This window comes from Arachis stenosperma, chromosome 10 (assembly GCF_014773155.1).
Source record: "Arachis stenosperma cultivar V10309 chromosome 10, arast.V10309.gnm1.PFL2, whole genome shotgun sequence".
Lineage (NCBI taxonomy): Eukaryota > Viridiplantae > Streptophyta > Magnoliopsida > Fabales > Fabaceae > Arachis > Arachis stenosperma.
In genome coordinates this window covers 108,062,331-108,069,392 of record NC_080386.1, presented here as the reverse complement: position 1 = coordinate 108,069,392, position 7,062 = coordinate 108,062,331, and the positions used below count along the sequence as shown (strand labels likewise).

Below are 7,062 nucleotides of genomic sequence, written 5' to 3'. Positions count from 1 at the left end.
TAAATTGCAAAATAATTTCTTATTTTCTCATTATACTTAAAATATATCCATTTTGATAATCACTAATTTAGCTGGTTTGCTGGTAATATTCCAAATTCTTCTCTTTGAAAATTGCGGTCAAGTTTGGATGATTTTTTTAAGTTCATTTTGACTTTGATTAGCGTTTATTTAGATCATAATCATCTCCACGTTATTGATATAGTATAAGTTGTGTACATGTGTTTAAGTTTCCAATCACACAACTAAAAAATGGCTTAATACAGACAGATTTACAGACAGATTTGGTCTATATTACAGATGAATTTTTGGCTACCGACGAAATTACCGACAGATTTCGTCCCTCTGTAAAAGCCTCGTCGAAAATTATTTATCGACGGATTTTTTTTCGTCGAAAAATTACCGACGGATTTTTACCAGTTACCGACGGATTTTTCCTCTGTAAATTCTCCATCCATTTCTTTAAGACAACGAACTTTCTGACGGATTTTTCGTCGGTAATTACAGTCAGATTTTCTGACGGATTATCCGTCTGTAATTACAGATGGATTTTTCGACGGATTTTCTTTCTGTAATTACAGACGGATTTTTCGAAGGATTTTCCGTCTATAATTACAGACAGATTTTCTGTCTGTAATTTGAACCTTGGAAAATCATCTCACACTATGATTACAGACATAAAATCCGTCCGTAAATCCGTCGGTAAAGTAAAATAGAAAATTTTTTAAATTTTTTCATTGCAAAATGAATACTTTAGGTTTATTTTTTAAATTTTCTCCATCAAACACACTATAAATTGAAAAAAAAGAGGCCAAAAATTATATAGATAAACATAATACTCATTACATGATACCTATAAAATTGGATGTTATTTTTCAATATCATTGGCCAATATCTCACTATCTCAATAAAAAGAAACCCAAAAAATAAATCAGTGACAAAACTATAACTATTTACATTACTCATTGACACTACTAGTTCCTTCATTTTCAACAATCTAAATAAACAAGATTTTATATTGATCCTATTCCTTTTAGATTGCATGATGGTGACTTGCTCAGAGCCATTGACAAATACACCTCCTCGATCTCCTTGTGGTTGTGTGTGGCCACTTCAAGTTAAACTCCACATCAGCATTGCAATATACAAATTCTTCCCTTTGGTTTTCAAGCTAGCTGAGGAAATTGCAGTCAGTCTTTTGTTGAGTCGCAACCAGGTTCGCATTGTTGGAGCTAATGCAGCAAATCATCAACTAGAGAAAACTAGGTTCTCTTAAATTTATGTATAAACAATAGCAATTATAAACCATGACCATTTATTTCTACAGTTTCCTTTTGCAAGTAACAGAGCAAAATGACTAACTTGTCAGTTACAACAACCTTTCTTCTCATTCTACAATGTGTTCTGTTAAAATCATAGAAGTCAAAACAAAGCCACACTTCTGCACCTCAATGAAAAATTCTTTAGTATTTTATGACATTCCATAATCATAAGAAAATAAAAAGAAACAAGATTTATTACCACATATAATTTTGGCGTGAAGTTTAGCATCCAATAAGATGTTGCTGGCTTTTATATCTCTTTGAATTATCCTAGTTTTTGAATTTTCATGCAGGTAAACCAATCCTTCAACTGTCCCAATGATAATGTCATATCTCTTCTCCAAGTTTAGTTCTCTTCCCTTGACTCTATCTAAAATAAGAGATTGGGTAATATTAGCCTTTCATTAGGTACAAAATAAGTTTCTCACAACATTAGAAGAGTAACACCAATTCATCATGATATGCAATAATTGAGATAAATGGTTCAAGAAGGAAGTGTTTACTGGATTTGGTGAAGGAAGAAAATTTGTGGAAGTCGGTGGAGAATTGCACCAGTTCTCACAAGCAGTTTGAGAATAAGGTTTCACAATTTAAGCAGACTTTTGGAGCAGTGAAGCGCTAGGTTGAGGAGTTGTTGTCTAACAGGGAATTCTTATCCATGAAGACCCTAGAAATAGATATAAAAGAACATCTGAGATATATAAATGAACAAAAGAGTATCATGCAATCTCTGAGGTTAGCATTCTCTTATTCTTCAACTTTATTTGAAATGTTTAGGCACTGTTTATTACTCAGGAAGCATCTAGGTAAAATTGTGCTATATCCCTTTACTTGTCCAACTCCATCCTTGCTTTCTCCAACACTTGTGGATGGTTTAACAGATTCGACAATGCCCATTTATTGTTATAGCCGAAGTCTCTGTTCCAGCCACCATCATGGCCTACACCCATGCAAACAGAATAATAATGATTATAGATTCGAGCAATAACACTTGAGATTTCAAATTTAAACTGTTTAACATAACATATGCTAATCTCTTAATTATCATTTTTAATCATCAATTAATGGGCAAAGAATAGATGACTGACCATGATAAGCCCTTTGATAATTTGATCGGTGTAATACTCTGGTTGAGATTCTTGAAAGGAGAGCAAGTGATCTATCATGGTGTTTGAACTTTCCTTCTTGCTTCTATGCTCATCGATCAGCCCTTGGAACAGAGCATCCATCTTCTCACCAATCATTTGGAGTTTTCTATTATCACCACTGAAATCGAACCACCGAACCACATTAAGTTCTTGAGAAATATATACATCCGTGAGCCAAAAGACAAACAGAAGCACCTAGTTTGTTTGTCGTCATCAAAATCAAAATCAAATTAAAACATATTAATGAAATGAAGATTAAATTGGGTTGTCTACTTGGCTAATTACTTGACCATGACTTCCAAATTTCAAATTAATTTGCTAATACTAAACTATTATATTCACACTAAGCACCGTTGTAAAGTTCTCCTGACCTTGATAATTTATCTTGCTTTGATTCAAAGCTTAAGCGAGTTTCCACCAATTTAAATCAATCAGTCTCAGCACAACTAACTAAGTTCACATGTTGGACAAGAGAGGCATTACCTGTAGGTAGTTACAAAGTAATGAAGAAAAAGCGCAATCTGGAGCCGAGCTTAGGACAAAGTAATGTAGAAACTTAACAGTAATTTTAAGTACAACAATTGCAATATGAAGCAGCACAAACAATAGTAGATGGAATCATGAGAAAGGCAAGGCAACATGTACCTTTCATAAGCCTATCTCTCACTGGCTTGATCTTGACTTTTGTACAATTTTTATCTTTTCTGATATCCCATATTCATACCTTATAGCATCCATTTTCTTGCTTGGTGGTGGGGGGTCTCTTCCACATCCGGCATTCCTTTTCCTCTTGAAATGTATAAACAATAAAGGTGGAATTAAATTCAATGGAACAAAGAATATGCAAAATATCTAGGGCAAAACAAGTGATGATTATCTTGTCTTAACCTAGTAACCTAGTAGAAAGAAGGGGCAAATGAATCAATACCTCGTAATGCAATAACATTTAGAATTTTAGATACAAGAAAAATAAACAGACCATACTTTTGTACAACACCACTTAGATCATAATCCCATGCTGCAGCTTTCTTCCTTTTAGTTACATCAATTGCCCCCTTCAACTCTTTAACCACTGGAAGTGGGCGTGGACGGTCTCCATGTTCATCACTGTAGATGAATGACCCAAATAAGTTCAAGATTGCATGTATATGCGCTCACACAAAGACACACATTGATACAAGGAACCAACCTTGTCCATGGAGCTGGTTCATTGTCACATCTAACGAACAAATATCTAACGAAAATATGAACTAGTTAGTTAGTTGGTTCTTTGTTGTATATTAACCTGAATTGCAGCAGAAGCAGGTCCAAAGTAATCTGTTTTTCCAGCAAAGAACAAACATAGATTATCAAAGAATTGAAAAACTTCAGCACTAGGCTGATGGATTGATGCAATAACTATCCTTTGAATGACATCTTTATGATCAAGGGATTTAATTCTTTTCATGACATAGTAAGAGGCAGCAGTGTCAAGTCAGTCGGGGAGATCACTATAGCATAGTTTTTCCCATGAAAGACACTAACCTGTTGGGGAGTACCACTATAGCATAGTTTTTCCCATGTTCACCACAAGAAACAAGATATCATAAATCAGATGAAAAAACCTATAACTCAAAAAGGTTGAGTAATATCCACTAATTTTTCTAACAAATTATTTTCTCCTTTCAAATGTACTGTACTAAAGGAGAAGGCACAACAAATCTGAAAGAATATGAATAAGAAAAATAACTTGGTTAATTCCTAAAGGGACATTCAAAACTCACCTAATTTCAGTTTTCTCATCCAATGTAGCTGTCTTAAACAAACTAGCCATAAGAAAATTCAAGTAGTTCCAAAATTCTGAAACACTCTTACTAACAACTTTTTTATACAAAAAATTCGTAAAGATAGCCATCTGAAGGAAACGAAACAAAAGCTAAAAGACTAATGTGATGTCACATATATAATTAGAATGCCAGAATAGACCTCTACTCTATATATTTAACACAGATGACATCATGTCTTACAATTAGCAAATAGGTTTATATAATAAATTATGAATGATTCATAACAAAGCTAAGAGTTGCAACATGCAAATAAATTTACCCTGAAGCAGCAGAAGTTTTGCTATCATTTCCATTTTTGTTAACAATGAGAAAAACTACAGCAAAGAGCAACCTCAAAATCCCCTCTTCTGCTAGATTCACATCCACAAACATTTCCAAAGATCTGTTCATCAATAAAACTGGAAAGTGAATTTCATTAGATAATTTTTGCTGTTAAAAAATGTTAATTACTGCCTCATGCATCGAAACCCTCTTAGTGTAACAAAAAGTGAGATTCAAAATCTAGACGACTTTTAAATCTCCACATAGCCTTGTCTATAGTCCAAACCCTCTTAGTGTAACAAAAAGTGAGATTCAAGATGTTGAAAGATTCAAAAAATGCTTCAAGAACATGTAGATATTTATTATAAGTAAGCTAGCTAGCTCCTTACCATTTAGCTAAAGTCTGAAAAAACCCAGTGCTATAATTAAGTCCTCTCTAGAGGAAAGCTCCATAGCCATTTAGCTTCCCAAATCAAGTTTATGCACACTACATTTCCAAGTAACACAACCTTCATGCCTTTGGTCAACGTCAAACCACCTGAAAAATAAAATGACATCTAATGCCTTTGGTCAACATCAACATTTCCAAGTTTATGCACACTACATCTTCACTAGAATTACGCCTATCACGGGAGGAGAACTATCCTAAACACAAATAAGAAACTAAAACATGCATCAGTAATGTCATTAAATCCCAAGTTGAGTACTTTCAAATTTTTCAGCCCTGCAAAAATTAAAATAAAGAGTTTTCTATGGCTGCCTTGTCCACAATAATTCTTATGGTATAAGAAATTTGGAACAAATGAGCATATTTTAAAATAGATAATTATCAAACAAAAATAGCAAATAGACAAGTCCCAACAAAAATAGCACATTTTTCCTTAGCCAGCTTTTTCTTGCGGCCTCTCTGTTTTGAGCCAAACGTCCCAATGTCTGATAGCAAAAGTAATATAGAAAAAAATGTAAAAGAAGTTAACATAGCTTCAATAATGCAGAAACTATATTACAAAAAAAAATCAATAATCAATTTCTCAAAAGATTGATAATATCTTGTAGAATATTGTGCAGTATAAGTAAATTAAATTATTAGCAATAGCATGTGAGGATTGCTGGAAAACATGTAGCTAAAGTGGAAGAAGCATACCAAATTCAAAAAGCTGCAGATTAACAGGAAGATTTGAGGTTATGGGAGTGTTGAGTGAAGTGTGAAGTTTGGATTTTGTTTCCCATGAAAATCTTGAGAGGGCGATTCTTGTGGTTAGTATATAAAACTCCCATTAGGTCACACTAATACAATATATGTCAAAAATCGGGGAAAATGATCTAGGAAGGTTAAAGCAATTGACCTTGTAATCAAAGTTGACCATCCCTTGAGACATGTGTGGCTCATTCGTAAGCTGGAGAAGCAAACAAGAAACAATAGGTTATGGTTAGCAAAAAGGAGAATTAGTAATAAGAAACATTTGAATCGGAAGGGGGTTATCATAGATCAAATATTGGATGAATAAAAATGAACATAATGCTCATTCAACAACTCTTGCACGTTATCAAGTTAAAGCTGAATCAGTACTCAACAAAATAAAACAGCACTAAATTCTTGTAAATATACGGTGTAGCAGAATATCAAAGGCTCATAAATAGCAGAAAAATTGTGGCATTTCCCTTAAAATAGAAAAGGAGCATAAATACCTAAGCATTGGCTTTAAGAGTGAGATTTTCAGAGACGTCGCACTTGACTCTTGCATTGAGCCTTCCATCAGTCAATATTCTCCCCAACAGCATCAACTAAACCAAGCACAATAATATCATCGTCAATGAGTGTTGGAACTTACAACAACGAAACAAAACTAAGCAAAATCAGGGGGAAGCACCTTGGGATGATCAATGAAGGTTGCACCAAACTCATAGTTAGCGGTAGGGATCTTAATAGTCTCCATTGACTGAGAAGGGATCTCAGTAGGCCCCATCGAAATGCTGGTCGCAATCAGATTCCAACCAAGAACCAAATAAACAAATTAGATAAATATTTTTGCATAATTTAATTTGAAGTCAGCTAAAAGATATGAAGAGGTACCTGTGATTGAGGGAGAACTTCTGGTTGAGCATCTTGGTGAAATCAAAGAGCATACCCTCGAAAAGTTCTGACTTCAAAGATACTAAAAAGAGATTGAAACAGGATGAATGAAGAGTGAGATGCAAAATGAAGAATCTGGAAACACAAGTCAGATTCACAGGCAACTTATCCAACTAGCCTTGAACTTGAACTAGCCTTGAACTTGGACTAGCCTCTGTGCCAGAATAGGAACACCAACAATGGATTTGTCAATCTTTGAAAGCATTGGATGAGACTCAAAAAGCCTCTCTTCTTCAATCCTCGCCTCCTCATAAGATTCATCGTCAATCCTGTTCCTCACACAGACATAATCAAGACCAATGTTAATATCATCAGCAGTTACCTTCTCTAACAAGCCTTCAGGAGACTTATCAGCCTTTGTTACAACATCCAAG

General features: G+C 34.3%; 1 long non-coding RNA gene across 20 annotated transcripts; it reads right to left on the bottom strand.

The window, feature by feature from the left end:
* Window positions 1–820: 820 nt before the first annotated feature.
* LOC130954924 (uncharacterized) lies at window positions 821–5,953 on the bottom strand. 20 transcript variants are annotated; one of them, XR_009076501.1, is made up of 13 exons: window positions 5,901–5,953; window positions 5,699–5,790; window positions 5,428–5,487; window positions 4,944–5,092; window positions 4,553–4,675; window positions 3,657–3,784; window positions 3,452–3,574; window positions 3,113–3,256; window positions 2,839–2,950; window positions 2,408–2,585; window positions 1,823–2,259; window positions 1,519–1,689; window positions 822–1,249 (listed from the first exon to the last, which is right to left on the bottom strand). It is a non-coding gene; the product is annotated as an uncharacterized LOC130954924 (long non-coding RNA). The 20 variants fall into 20 exon arrangements; XR_009076499.1 differs by lacking the exon at window positions 5,428–5,487; XR_009076500.1 differs by having other exon boundaries at window positions 5,699–5,947.
* Between the last annotated feature and the right edge of the window lie 1,109 nt (window positions 5,954–7,062).